Source organism: Aethalodelphis obliquidens, unplaced genomic scaffold (assembly GCF_003676395.1).
Source record: "Aethalodelphis obliquidens isolate GAN/ISIS:26980383/991018 unplaced genomic scaffold, ASM367639v1 scaffold22, whole genome shotgun sequence".
In the NCBI taxonomy this organism is placed as follows: Eukaryota; Metazoa; Chordata; class Mammalia; order Artiodactyla; family Delphinidae; genus Aethalodelphis; species Aethalodelphis obliquidens.
The window spans coordinates 19,405,367-19,420,186 of NW_020837966.1; the positions used below are offsets into that span (position 1 = coordinate 19,405,367).

Genomic DNA, 14,820 nt, shown 5'->3' on the forward strand with positions numbered 1-14,820 from the left:
CACGGGAGGGTGGGGATCGGGGCTAGCCGTCCCGCATTCTGTTCTACACTTCACATCGAGCTTGCTTCTCACATTTCTCCTCTCTCCCCTTTCATCTGTTCCCCATCCCCACAAACTGCACTTAGCCAGGGCTTGGGAAGATAAGGCTATGTTCTTGATTTACTTAAAATGAACAGAAACGAAATCGCCTAGATTTACTGGTTTCCCCCACTATCTGAAAGTAGAGCAAACCTTTCATAAGCCGAAATGGTTGTAAAGAAGCAATTACCTCAGGACACATCTTGCTAAAGGATGCGCAAAGTCAGTCAAGATAAAGCACAGATGCTCACGGACATAGTTCAAAGCTATGGTGGCTTGATGCTGAGATGCTGAGCGTGCTTCCTGGGAAGGAACTGGGGGATATCCATCACGCTGCCTCTATGACAGCTCGATGCAAACCAAGGCGGAATGCTATTTTGACAGTCTTTTTTGGTTAAAGCAGAAGTTCTCTTCGGATTTCTTTCAGTTACCAAAAACAGGTACTAATGTAGGTCTTTTGTAAAAGTAGTATGAAACGAGCTTTTGAAAAGCGCGGTATACCTGTGTCCCCTCTCATGCAGTGTTGAATATATCTCCATTTTGTCCCTTCCAAGGGGATAGCATTGTCTATCTGTATGCCTACGGCATCCAAAGGAAAAAGACTGTGACTGATTACCACCTCTTTCCAGAATGTTCTAGAGCACTGCAGTCCAACAGAACTTTCTGCAATGATCCAAAAGATCTTTCTCTGTGCTGTTCAATATGGTGGCCACTAGCTACACACGGCAAATGAGCACCTGAAATGTGGCCGGTGTGTCTGAGGAGCTGAATTGTTAACTTCATTTTAATCTAAATAGCCACACGTGGTTAGTGGCCAAAGTATCAGACAGTGTGATTCTAGAACCCTGCCTTTCAAACCTTAACGCAGACAGGAATCAACCTTGTGAAAATGCAGATTCTGATTCAACAGGTCTGGGGCGGGGCCTGAGGGTCTGCGTTTCTAACAGCCTCCCGGGGATGCTGACTGTGCTGGTCCCTGGTCCACTCTGTGAGCAATGAGGGGCTGTGATCCTCAAACTTGACTGCTTCTTGGGCTCCCCTGGGGAGCTTTAAAATTTACTGATGCCTGGGTCGGACCTCTGGAGATTCTGACATAATTGGTCAGGGTGCGGCCTGGTCACGGAGACATTTAAAAGCCTCCCCTGGGGATTCTAGTGGCCAGCCAAGGTTGGAGACGCCACACTGCACTGCAAATGACCTACTTAATGCTTTTTAAAATAACCATCACCCCAGAGAACAGAGCGCTAGCTTCAGAATCACCTCTGAAGGTATCTTCTTGGTACAGGGCCAAACCTTTAGGGACTTTGGACTGATTCTGCCCATCCAGACTAGAAACGTTTTTGACAGTCAATCCAACCAGGGTAGGTGTGGCTGCAGAGAGCCAAGTGGGGTGGGGAGCGCAGAGCTGGGAGATCTGTGAGAATCCCCCCAGGAGATAACCAGCCTGTATCTGCCTGCTCCTGCCTGGCCCCCAGTGGGGATTCTATGCCACTCCAAGTCCCCACAGGTGCTGGCCTATCCTACCCTTCCTACTAAAGACTGAAGGACACAGGGGTTAAGGCCACAGGCTCTGCAGTCAGAGTTCTGCAGTTTAATTCTAATTCCGACGTTCATTAAGTCTGTGATTTGAACAAGTTCCCTCAACTACCTGGGCCTCGATTTCCTCATCTATAAAATGGGAATAAGTATAGTATCTTCCTCCCAGAGTTGTACAAAGCTTGCTATGGTTCCCAGCATTTCTGAGCTGCTCTAAGTTTTGGTTGTTATTATTACTTCATAACATCTCTCTCCCATCCCCTGTCCTGTGCTTGAATTTCACTGAACACCTTCTAGCTCTTAAAGCCCATCATGCTCTCATTCACCACAGGGCTTTTGCACATGCCAGTGTTTCCTGCATGGAATTATTTGCTTCTTCTTTAGGCCTAGGTAATGCCTTCTGATCTTTCTGAGATCAGCCTCACTCTCACTTCCCCTGAGAAGCCTTGTGTCTAGTCTTTCTCAGTTCCATGCTTATTAGTACTTGGTTTGCTTCATTCATTTAATAAACATTGTTTGAGCACCTACTATGTACCATGTACTGTTCTCAGCTCTGAAAATACTGCAGAGAACAAAAAAGACTTTTAAAAAAAAAGAAGAAAATCCTCATTCTCATAAAGCTTACATTCTGGGATAGATGGGCCCCAAAAAAAGGCAACAAAAGAGAGAGAAGGGATATGGGTGGCCATAGACGTCCTCCATGAAGAGTGATGATTGCAAAAAAAAAAAAAAAAATGGAGAAAGTATGGAGCAAGCCATGTAAGTAGCTAAGGGAAAAGCATTCCGGGCAGAGGGAACAGCAAATGCCAAGGAAAAATTGCAATGTCACATTTCTGTGAATCACCAATTAATCTCTAACGCTCAACACAGATTATAAACCCCATGGCGTGGGGTGGGAATCACACGTTTTTGTTCTCAGCACCCAGCTCCTTGACATGCAGTGGGCGCTCACTTAATATGTGTTGACTGAATGCACTCGAGGGGTTTTCCAGAGGTTCTGGAGAATGTGTACATTGAGGGCTGGGGGTGGAAAAGTAGCTGTGTGTTCCCTGAAAAATCTGCTGCCAGCCTCACTACCTCTCACCTGTTGAAAATAACTGTCGGGAGAAAAAGCTCTTGAAATGGAGCATTATTCCTTCCTTTCTCACATTTCCTATAAATGATCTTGCTTCTGCCCAGCCAGAGGGATCCATCACCCTGGAGAGGACTAGAGGCAGGAACGCAGAGAGCGAAAAAGAGCTGATGTTATGATTTTAATTCCCAAAATAGGCACTTGAAGCCCATTTCCAAGAATTCAATAGTCATGAAAGGCAATGCTTCTGACGTACAAAACTGGTGTTTGCGAAAAGAAAACATTTAATAGCTTTATAGAAAGGTGTTTTTTTTTTCCTTCCTCCAAATCAAAAGGCAAAGCTGTGAAGGAGGAGGACATAAATTTATCTACGAGAAATAGATTCAAAAGCAAGCTGTAGGGGGACCGAGAGTGGCTGGGAGGGAGGACGGATGGAAGGGCTGGAGAAGGTGGGGTCAATGGGGAAGGTAAGGCTTTCGGCATCAGCCCACTGTGTCTACCAGGATCCCCTCAGAGCACTCAATCAAAGGCCCTTTGGCCAGGAGACAATTATCAGAGGTGTGAATGGGGAGAAAAGAGCCAGTAAGGAAAGCAGAGACACCCAGAGAATAGCAACACCAGGATCCTCGGGCTGAAGGAGCAGGGGGCAGTGTTTCTGATTCCAGGGAGAGATGGTACCCAAGAAGAGCTGCCTGAAGCCAGAGCTACTGCCTGAGCCCCGCTGTGGAGGCAGGAAGGAGCAGGGCAGAAACTACCCCATCTTCCTCTCCTCCCACCCTCCCGGCTCCTGCTGGTACCTCTGCTTGGCCCGAGTACCTACTGTCTACAGGTGCTTTGGGGTGCCCTGCACCACGTCCCCGGGCTCTCTGCTGAGTGCAGCCACGGTGAAGCGCCTCATAAGCTCAGAGTCTGGCTGATGGCATCCCTCCTTCGGTGCACCCGCTTTCTGTTCAGGGCATCTCTGAAGGTGGGGAACCCTCTCAGCCAGTGTGTAAGTGAAGCCCAGGAATGGGGGCAGTTCGAGCCCTCACAGGCAGTTCTGGGAGCTGATGGGCAGAGGCCACCCAATGGACCATTCCCAGGGGGCAACTTTGACCCTTCTCAGAGGTCCCAGCAGGGTCTCTGGCTTTGACAACACACTCTTACATTGACTTTCCCTCCTTCCTGGCCCCCTTACTCCAGAGCTCTGCCACTGGTTGGACCCTGAGACGGAATGTGGGGTGTTGGGCTTTATTAGGGAACCAACACCTATGAAAGGAAGCGGGTGGAAGCAGGCTTGGACAGAAGGATAAGCTAAGATGTGATACAGGACTGACAAAGCCTTGCGCTGCCTAGGAGGAGCTTGGAACAAGTCCTGGGTGTCCCCTGTGGAGCTGAATGGTCCACCTTGCTCAGGCTCCGGATGTGGGTACACAGGAGGATGCCAGTAGCCCCGGGAAGGGCAGGCATGACCTCAGATGACACGATGGGGCTCTCTCTGCAGCTGGGGCAGATCCTGAAGGGCTGACAGCAGGGCAATCAGTCCTTCCTTGAAGGGGGATCTGAATGGGCATCTCCATGTCCACCACAACCTTCGAGAAACCAGCAGCGCTCCAGTCCTGACCTGAGGCTCTGCTTCTGGGGAAGCCCAAACAAAGATAGCGCGTGAGGCACTGCCAGGGTCAGGTTCCCAGGGCACTGAGTCAGGGGTGCGGCGGGGAGGAGAGGAGAGAAGGGCAGAGACTAGCATGTCCCACCCACAGGCGTGGCTCACAGCCAGTCTGGGAAGCCGTGGACAGGCCCAGTGAGCCTCCGGCTGCCCTCCTCTTGGACTGAGTTCTTCCACTCAAACACTGCCGTCCTGTGTCAAGACAAACCTGTGTGGACACTCAGAGGACCCTGGGAGGGGCAGTCTTCCTGCCCTTCCTCAAAAGGAACAAAACAGAACCTTCAGAGATCACCTTTTAACTGCCACCTGAGTAAGTGAAATCTACTTTCCTTTGGGGATGGTTCAATTTTAATCTTTTACAATATTACATAAAGAAAGTATCGTTTAGTGAGAGCTTCCTATGACTTCTGGCACCACCCCCTTGCATTTATGATGATTACTTCATTTAACAGATGAGGAAAATGTGACTCAGAGAGGTTAAGTAACTTACCCAAAGTCACACAGCCAAAAAATGACAGAGCCAAGATTAAGAGGCGTACTGACTGAAGCAAACTCCATGTGTTTGACATTGTAAGGCACAGTCCCAGTGAGTTCTCTGTACACACATTCCCCCCATCACATGCCCTGGGGCACAGCAGTAGTCTGGGCTGGTGGGTGGGTTTTCCCGTTCGTCTGGGATGCCCAAATCAAGCCGGACTTCCAGCAGCTTCTCACGTACTACCTGCCCATCTTCAAACACACTGTTAACAACCCTTGCCTTGTTCCTCACTGCTTTTCCTTCTCTTGCCTCCTCTAATTTCTCTCCGTATCCTTTATGATGAGCCATTGAATAGAGGGTGATTTACAGCCTCTGCTCTCATCTGCCTAAGGTTTCAAAGACGTATAGAAGAATTAAACCGGATGGAGCACTTCAGGAACCTGTCTCTAGCTTCAGCCCCTTTCTTTACCCAGTGATGCATCACGCTGCGTTCTATGGCTTTATAACTGGCACCTTAATCTGCCATCCAACTGACTCTGGAAGCACCCCTCGCCAGTCGCCTCGGCTACTGGTCTGCCCGCTGACCCGTGGCATCAGTGTAGTGCCCATCCTGAGATTGGTGAGGGTCCTAGGAGGGAGGCTTTCCTGTCTTGTGGGGTCACACACTCAAATGCTGATGAGGACCTGAAAGGTAATGGAGGTGGGTGAAGCTGGTGGGAGGGGACCCTGGTGACCCGTATAAAAGAGCAGCCTCAGCTCAGCTCCCCCCGATTGTTTACTTGCGGGGATTTGGGCCCAGATCTTTCCATGTCTCAACACAAGCCAGGAATGCAGAATTTTATGTATCATCTCCCCCTTTTAAAAATGTCAGCATCTATTTTAAAACATTTTTTAAACACCGGGCAGGCCAAATAAAACATGTCAGCTGGCAGCTTTGGTCCCGACTGTGAACTCCGTCTCAGAGAGACCCAGAGACTCCCGCTGTGTCCTTCCTGGCCCCAGAGATTCCCTACAGCTCTGCTCAGCATGGATAAGAAAATAAGAAATCGGTCACTCCACTATCCAATTAGCAGCCGCTGCACATTCCTTTCCTCTCCCTGCTGGAGGAAAAGAAAACAAACAGGAAAATCCAGGCTTGTTTTGATTTGGATCAAACTGGGGATGTTACCACCTATTTGAGGCGCTCTGGGGCTTGCCTTCTGGAGACCAGCGCCGGCCCCTGCCTCAGCCCGAGCTCCTTTTACATCTGGGTCCTGAGCGCCAAACCACAGCTGCCACAAGCCAGGGATACTTCCCCAGCAGGCCCTGCAGGGAAAGGGGCCCTGCACAGGGGTTGGAAACCAGTGAGACTGAGCCTGGGGGCGTGGCCGGGCTCAGGGGTGCGTTGTCATGGTGACCTGCAACTTCCAGAACCACTGCTCCAGTTGGAGACCACTTCTATGGGGCTGGGCGGTGGGCAGGGTGGGGGAGAGGTTCTTTCTCCTGTAGAGTCTTGTCAACATCACGGCTACCTATTCCCCTAAAGTCCTGCAAAGGTGCCATTCTCGAGAGGCACTACAGAATGGGAACGCTGGAGGCAAACTTCCTGCGTTCCGACTTCAGCCGTCCGCGCAGTACCTGAGTGAGCCTGGGCAGGATGCTTAACCTCTCTGCACCTCTGTTTTCTTATCTGTAAAATGGAGATAACAGTCGAACTGACCTTGAAGTTGAGGATTCGATGAACTTACGTAGTGCATCTCTACTAGCGCCTGGCACATAATAAGTACTATGTATAAGGTATAATAATCTATTATATAACACATTATATATTGTTATTACATTTTTTGGAGAATCTGCTATCCCCTTTGCTCTAGAAATGGAGAGTCATTAATCTATTGGGTCTCCCATAAGATAGGGATAAACTCGCTGCAGAATGCCAGACCTTCCACCTTTGCTAACACTCCCTCCTTTCCATCTCCTCTGTTGAAATTCCACCCAACGTTCACAACCCACCCCTGATACCCCTTCCTCCTCCACACCAGAGATAATCTTTCCCCTCCGCTCAGCTCACTTCCTACTTTACTGGCACATACAGGCAGACCTCAGAGATACTGCAGGTTTAGTTCCAGACCACAGAGATTAAGCGAATATTGCAGTAACTCACACGAATTTTTGGTTTCCCAGTACGTATAAAAGCTATGTTTACACTATCCTGTAGTCTATTAAGTGTACAATTAACATCTAAAAAAATGCACATACCTTAATTACAAAATACTTCATTGCAAAAAAAAAAAAAGCTCACTATCCTCTGACAACCCAGGGTTGACACAAACCTTCAATTTGTTAAACACAAAACAAAAACAAAAACCGCAGTATCTGCGAAGCACAATAAAGCAAAGTGCAAGAAAACGAGGTCTGCCTGTAGAGAAACGTGCTTATCACAGTTTCCTTGGACCACAGCTGCCTGTGACTACGTCTTATCTCCCTGGAGACAGTGACCTCATCTTCTTTATATCTACCATAGCACCGAGTCTTCAATATAATAGGTGTTAAGTCAATATTTGCTAAAGATATGTTAACTTAGTAAAGGCGTTAGATTCCCTGAAATAACCTGGGAGATTCAGCCAGAGGAAGTCTAAGGCTTGAGAGCAAAGAGATCTCAGATTAGATGAAGACTCAGCCAAAGAAATTTTAGGAGCTATCAATTGGTTTTCTTTTTTTAAGTAGCATTTACTGAATGCCTGCTGTATACCAGATGCTGTTCTTAGCGATTTACACAGACTATTTCTGGAACCTTCCCAACTCTCTTGTGAGATTTGTTCCACTTTTATCATCTCATTCTTCCCGGTGAAGGATGCTGAGGTTCCAGTGACAGGAGTGATGTGCCCCGGCACCTACGGCTGCTCCACAGCAGAGCAGGGATGTGAACCGGGAAGCTTCGTTCCTACGGAAGCAGACCCTGAGCCAAACATCTGCGTGCAACTAGTCCATTTGGGAGGTGGTCCCAGAGAGCTCTGGTAGGGAATGGGGAAGAGAAACAGAAAAAAGGGAGACCAGCAGAGTAAGGAGGTTACCTGTGTGCGTAAATGAGCCTTTGGTGGAGGCTGCTCTTGGGCACCCCCCAACCCCTGCACGTCCAGCCTGGCCTGTGCGTGGGCTCAGCGTACTCTTGTGGCCAGAGAAAGCCCCAGAGAGGTGTGCGCGTCCAGCAGTGGTGAGTGTCACGGAACTGACACCCTTGACACCAGGATGGGCTGATTCCAGAGTGGTTCCTCTTCCCACCAGGCTCAGGTCAGCTCTGCCTACACTGCCTGATGCTCTTGCTGGGGCAGGAGACCCCTCCTTGAGGGGTACTTCAACCCATTTTGAGTGATGAGTTCTACCATCTTGGTGTCCTACTTCAGACTTCTTGAAACATACACACACACACACACATCACAAACATAAATCTGTAGAAGGAAAGATTTCCACTTTGGGAGAGGAAAGCAAAGCTTGAAGGGGTTTGAGAACCTAGGTGAGCATCGCGTGGATAGCTCACGACAGAGCAGTGGCCAGATGTTAGCCCTTCACACCCACTGAATAAGAAATGAGTTTTATTTTTATTTGTACGTTTATTGGGGTGAAAACAGTTGGCCTGTTGACCTGCCTGATGAATAGTAGAAATGAGCTCTCATTGGTGAAGTTAAGTGAAATTTTGGTGAAATTCAAGACTCAGGGACTGGCTGAGATCTTTTAGAGATGCGCCACACAGATGTAAAAGTATAGAGACTTTCCTACTTGTATGGTGGCTCTCATGGTACCATGGGCACAGAGAAGCATTGGGCTCATTTCACGTCTTCTCCTGCCTTTCCGGGAAGCCGTCTGGCAGTTCGCATGGGCCCGAAGTGAAGAATGCAGGTTTGGGAAACATACAGGTCTGGTTTGGCTGGCTGTGAGGACCTCAAAGGGAATTATTAAATCACTCTGAGGTGGGTTTTTTCACTAATAAAAAGGATATAAACAATAGTATGTACCCCTTAGGGGTGCTGTGGACATTAAATAAGTACATTTGTGCAGCAGCTGGCATGGTGCCCAGCTGCAAACGGACGGGAGACGATGTGGTTGAGGGACCGCTCCCAGGTTCTCGCACAGGATATACATACGGAGCCGCCGCTGAAGAAGTGTGAGATGCTGACGGTCAGCCCTGCCCTGCACAAGTTTGTTTACAAGTTCTAAAGGGGCTCTTGATCACACCTAAGAAGGTTTATCAACTTTTAAATTATAAACAAGTGAGCAGCAAAACAATTCATGGGACCAATTTTGCTGCCACCACTCCTTGGCATGAAAGGTATCATTCATGGGAGCATGTAGTGATTTCTGCCTAGTGATTTCTCTCAGGGTAAAGTCTAAAGACCTCCGCATACCTTATTCATGCAACATGAGGTCCATCTCTAAAAGATTTAAGATTCACTACACACGATCCATGTATGGTGACTCCCTTTCACTGCATCAGACGGAGCACATTTCTAATATTTACGTGGCTGGTCAAAGGTCAATATTTACACACACACAACACACACATTTCTGACATTATGGAAGCTAATTAGCAAAGCTCTGGTTGTTACTCAAGAGGTGGGAAACCAAAGAACTTGTAGCAGCTCCCCTAGAATGGGCCTCTCTGGCCTCCCCTGGACCACGCACCCTTGACTGGGCTGCTCTCTGCAATACTGGGCTAGATTCGGCAAACTCATAATATTGCATTAGATAAGCTGAAGGATTTTAAAGAAAATTGGAGACATCGTAAACCTGGAATATAGTTAGCACTCAGTAACTGATAGCAACTGGTAGCCTTTAGTATTTGTACCGGGACAGGGCACATCTCTACCTCTACTTGACCTTTTGGTCAGCTCGGACCCTCCAGCATGACCTCGTTTCAAAAGGAAAAGGTCAAATTGGTGAAAAACTAAGAAGCTGTATCACCCACCCAACTGGCACTTGCGAAGGCTAAGATCAAGGAGGTTTGCATTTCCTAAGCAGCCTGGTTAGGAATAAGGAGGCGGGGCGGGGTTCGGGGGTGCTGTACTCGGCTCCCAGCGTCCCAGCACTGAGGCCCCCCTGGCTGCCGGGAGAGCTGCCCGCAGACAGTCCTCAGCTGTCAGTGTCCTAAAGGGATTGTCCGGGCTGAAGAAGAGAGATGCCTCCTCAGCAAGGCCTCACCCACTTGCACGGGGGGCTGCATCCAATGACAGACTGACATGGGGGTGTAAAGTCCTGACCCTGCACTCCCGCCCCAGCTCAGATGACTCTAAGGCTGCTCCCAGCAGAGAAGTCCACGGCGAGTTGGCTGAGGCCTCCCTTATGACTGCACTGCAGCCCCACTTCTCCCTCTGCCCAATTCACTTCCTTCCCCTCCCTTCCCTTCCACAGATGTTGCCTCCTTCTCACCAAGATCCATCTCAAAGCCTGCTTCCTGGGGAACCGAACGTGCAGAAGGAAAACAGGGGAACATCCAGCTGCGGCACAACTCATGCCGATCAGAAGTCAATCTAGGGCCCATGGAGGGTCAGGGATCCTGACGGTCTTCATGGCAATGCCAGGAAAAGCCTGAAGCCAGGCCCACAAGGATCAGCGCACAGATGGAGGGCTTTCCACATTTCCAAGCTTCTTCCAGTTAATAGCTGGGGGACTGCAGACTCAAACCTCAAGCCAGCTTGCCCCCGGAGCCTCTCCCTTGTCAGATTTCTTTTCAAATGTCTCTCAAGAAACTAGTGCACAGGAACAAATGAATGGGACTTAATTGTCAATGGATTCTTGATGCTAGGAGGAAAGGAGGGTACTGTAGAGCCTTGCAGACCACTGGTTCCAGCCTGGGACTGTCAGATGAGGAAACCAAGGCCTCGAAAGGGGTGGAGGCAAGTCCAACGTCTAAATGGTGGTGGAGTTGGGACAGAACTCCAGATCTCCGAGCTCCATCCTGAATTTCTAATTTACCCAATTCCACTGTGAGGGAGGCAGACAGAGGAGAGTGGAGAAAAGGGAGAGGGGTAGAGCCGAGACTTTCACTCCAAATCCCAGTGGCCTGGGCCAAAGGCCTCCTCAATACTAATAACAATGGCAACTTTTACTGAGCACCCACTAAGTGGCAGGAGTCCTATTAAGCACTGTGGCTCATTTAAGCCATTATCTCATTGAAGTCTCACAACAACCCAATAAAGGTGGGTATTATTATTATTATACCTACCTTATAGGACAGGAATCAGACTCAGAGAGGTGAAGTCATTTTCTCAGATATCTGGCTTAAGGGCGGCTGAGTCTGGCCTGAACACCAGCTCAATTTCACTTTAGCGTTCCCTCTCTTCCTTGGTGTAATTTATAGTCCCCTGGTCTCTTCCCAGATCCTTGGAGACTTTAGTTTCTTTCCTTGGTTTTTTACTCCTCCTCTCCCTTTCAAACTACAAGAAGAGGGAAGTTATCTATCCTGTAAGTGCATGCTTAGGACCACGGCAGCCTGGAAGTATGGGAAGCATTCGAGATCGGAGGTTCCTGAGTTCAAACCCTAACTCTGTCACTTGCTAGCTCTGTCCCCCGTCGGAGCCTCTAGCTCCACGTTGGTGAAATGATAAATAGAAAACCCATGATTATAAACCCTTCTATCTTGCCAGAGCAAAACGCTTGGCCCTTTATTAGAGGTCCTGTAGGTCCTTCTGTTCCAATAAGTCCTCACCCATGGAGTTAGGAGCAAGGACGATCTCAGGGCAAATAATGACTGGAACAGGAGGCACAGTGAAGAAGGAGGCAAACAGCTGATATTCAACATATTCAACCTACCAGTGGCCAGTGGCCTTGGTACTCAGTCTCCCCCTCTGCGCAATGGGAATGAAGGCAGCAGAATACTTCTCCTAGGGCTGTTGTGAGCCTTGAATGAAAATAACGCCTGCGACGTGCCGAGCCCAGTGCCTCGTACGTCACAAATGATCAACAAATGGTACTATTATTATTGTCATCTCGGGGCCAGTGGCTTACAAGTCCTGAGAGTCACTCTTGGACCATGCCAAGAAGCAAAAACACCAGCTATAAGCCAGACTAGTGGTTCTCAAACATCAGTGGGCACAAGAGTCACTTGCAGGCAGAGCCAGGTTCATGGGTGCACGTCCTGTGCAGTCACACAGGACCCCATGCTTAGAAGACTCTAGGTGTGGTTCAATGCTGCGCTGTCACCGTCTCGAAATTCTAGATAATTTCTGAAGAAGGGCCCTGTGTTTTCATTTGGCACTGGGCCCCATGAATTTCACAGGCCAGCCTTGTCTGGAAAACTTATTAAAACACAGATAACTGGGGCCACCTCAAGGATTTCTGATTCAGTAGATTTGGGAGGTAGTCCACCACGCCCCGCCAATCTGCATTTCTGACAAGGTCCCAGATCGTGCTGGTGCTACTGGTCTCTGGACCACGTTTTGAGAACTACTGATTGAGACAGTGGCTATGAACCCCGATTATATATTAGAATCGCCAGGAAAGTACCTGGGCTCCACCTTCACCTGACTAAATGGAATTGTTATGAGTGCATTCCTAGCTTCAGTATTTTTGAAAGGCTCACCAGGTAATTCTAATGTACACCCAGGAGTGAGGACCACTGGGTTAGAGCAGAGAATCCCGAACTTCCCTCAGGAGAAGAAACCCCTGTAGGCATGAGTCACCCACACGAACACCCAGGCCCCATCCTAAACCCAGTGCTGTGCACAATGTCTAGAGAAGGGTCAAGGAGGCTGTATGTTCAATAAGCACTTGAGATGATTCTTAGCCTGGGACAATGTGGGCAAACCTGTTTAGAGCAGCATTTCTCAATCTTTAATGAGCACAGGAAACACTTGGGAACTTGTTACGCAGCAGATTCTGATTTAGTCGACCTGGGATGGGCCCAAGAATTTCTATTTCTCCCCTGCTCCCTGGGAATACCACTGCTGCTGGTCCAGAGACCACACTTGGGGTAACCCAGGTCTAGGCTAAAGAAACAGGAAGGTAATGGGGTGGCTTAAAATTTGGTGAAGCAACCTCCAATTGTCCAGGACAAGAAGAAGATGGGGAAAAGGTGATGCATCCCAGCTTCAGTTGGTGCAGAAAGTCTTTACTTCATAAACCACATGTGAGAGATCATTCTCAAAGTGGGGTCTAAAAAGCCACCCCAGGACGCTCTGCTCTTTCTACAGATGAGGGCTACCGTGAGTCAGGGTTTAAGAACCACCCAGAGGAGTTCTTCAGTGCAACCCATCAGAACCTGGGCCAGTTCTCCTCTCTAAGCCTCCATCCTCTCAGGGGCAAGGTTGCCAACATGCCCATTAATCTATTTCATGGCTGCTTCTGGACATCAGAAACACGAAAAGGCCTTTTGATAGCAAAATTCCATACCAACTACAGTTCCTGTTATTTCTGTACAGTGACGTGACAGGTTCCTAGATAATATCTTCTCGACTTTCCAACATCTTCCCGGGGAAACGGACCAAGATGTGGCATACTTCCTGCCCTGGAAGGCCTTTCCTCTCAATCCATTCTCACATCTTTACTGAGCTCCCCAGGAACTTATCAGCTTGTGGGACTGAAAATACAGCCAGGAAAGAGGCAGTGAGGATGAATGGTGAGTGGGCAGTACAGAGACCAGGTTCTTAAGAGAACTCTCCAGGATATGGAAACTGAGAAGGGTTACCCAGGAGTGGCTGAAGAGGAGAGCGTCCAGGTGAAGGGTATGAGCACCATGGACAGGTAAACTGTATGTAAGGGTCAGCAAAGATGCAGGCTGGTAGGGAAGTGGTGTTGGAACAGATCATCTCAGGTTCTCTTAGAGCTACAAGGCCCCTAAACCAGCCTACCCCTGTAGGGAAACTGAGGCTCCGAATGAAGAAACGTGTTGATTAAGCATATTTCAGCTACAGGTAACAGACAGAACTGTCCCAAGGAAGGCTGCAGCACAGCCTCAGCTGGGGATGATTTTGTGGTAACTGAAATGACAAGCGCCTAGCCCACCTGTACGCAGAACAGTCACCAGCAAACCTCCCTCGCCAGAGCGCTGCCATAAATTAATCTTTAATTTCCACCGCTGGGGCTGTGGCGCGGCTAATCACGACCACTAATTGCTATCACAAGCTTCTCCCTTCGCTGTTTTATGTTTCCATATTAGCCTGTTCAGTATGCTTTGTGTCTGTTTATTTTATAGCCGGAAATACTTTTAATAGCCTAGTGAATTGAAAATGGACTTCACTACCATCTGACTTCACTGGAGTTTTACAACCATTCAGTTAATGGTATCAGTAATCTTCCTGCATAATTAGAGAGTTAGTAGCTTTCTCAGGCACTGCTGTTAATGAAACTAGTACTCGGCATCCACCTAATCGTATTTTGGGGGGCTCCAAATGGGAAACTCACAAGCTTGGGGGCTGCCAGGATGGAATGCCACGATGAGCTGGCTGTAAATACCGCCTGCAAATATATGGTTTATTATGGTGATAACGGGCAATTCTAGTTTACATAAATCTGAGCATTCCTGCTGACAGAGGAGAAATGGTTTTCCTCAGTTGCTAGGAAATAGAGTTAGTTCCTGGGTCTCACACGCTTCACTGACTTCTCCTGGCAGCTGACGGATTCTCTATGTGAGGGGATCACAGCCGTTAGCCACCCCAGTGCGAAGGTGGGGAGTATCAAATCCAATTCCCCTGACGTGCACACCCAAGTGGGTCTACTCCACACAAGACGATGCCGGGGAGATAGAGCTGCGTGTAAAAGGTAAGCAAAAGCTGAAGCTAGACCATGCGGCAAGGATGATCTGAAGGCTGATTTTTAATGTCTGAAAACAATCCCAATTTCATATGCCCAAGAATTTCTGCCAACTGTCGTACTTTGAAAGGAGACAGATTGTTTAAGTGTATGAGAAACTGGCAATGGGGAACACATCACGCAAGTGGTCCTATTTCCATATCGACAGCAATTCAATCCCCCAAATAGACTGCAGTATTTAATAAAAATTTAAGCTCCTTTAAAAAAATAAAGAAGTGTTCCCTG

General features: G+C 48.5%; 1 long non-coding RNA gene across 1 annotated transcript; it reads left to right on the forward strand.

Moving 5' to 3' along the window:
- Positions 1 to 6,336: 6,336 nt before the first annotated feature.
- Positions 6,337 to 14,317, forward strand: LOC113628102 (uncharacterized). Its single transcript, XR_003435884.1, has 2 exons — positions 6,337 to 6,588; positions 10,198 to 14,317. It is a non-coding gene; the product is annotated as an uncharacterized LOC113628102 (long non-coding RNA).
- Positions 14,318 to 14,820: the final 503 nt, after the last annotated feature.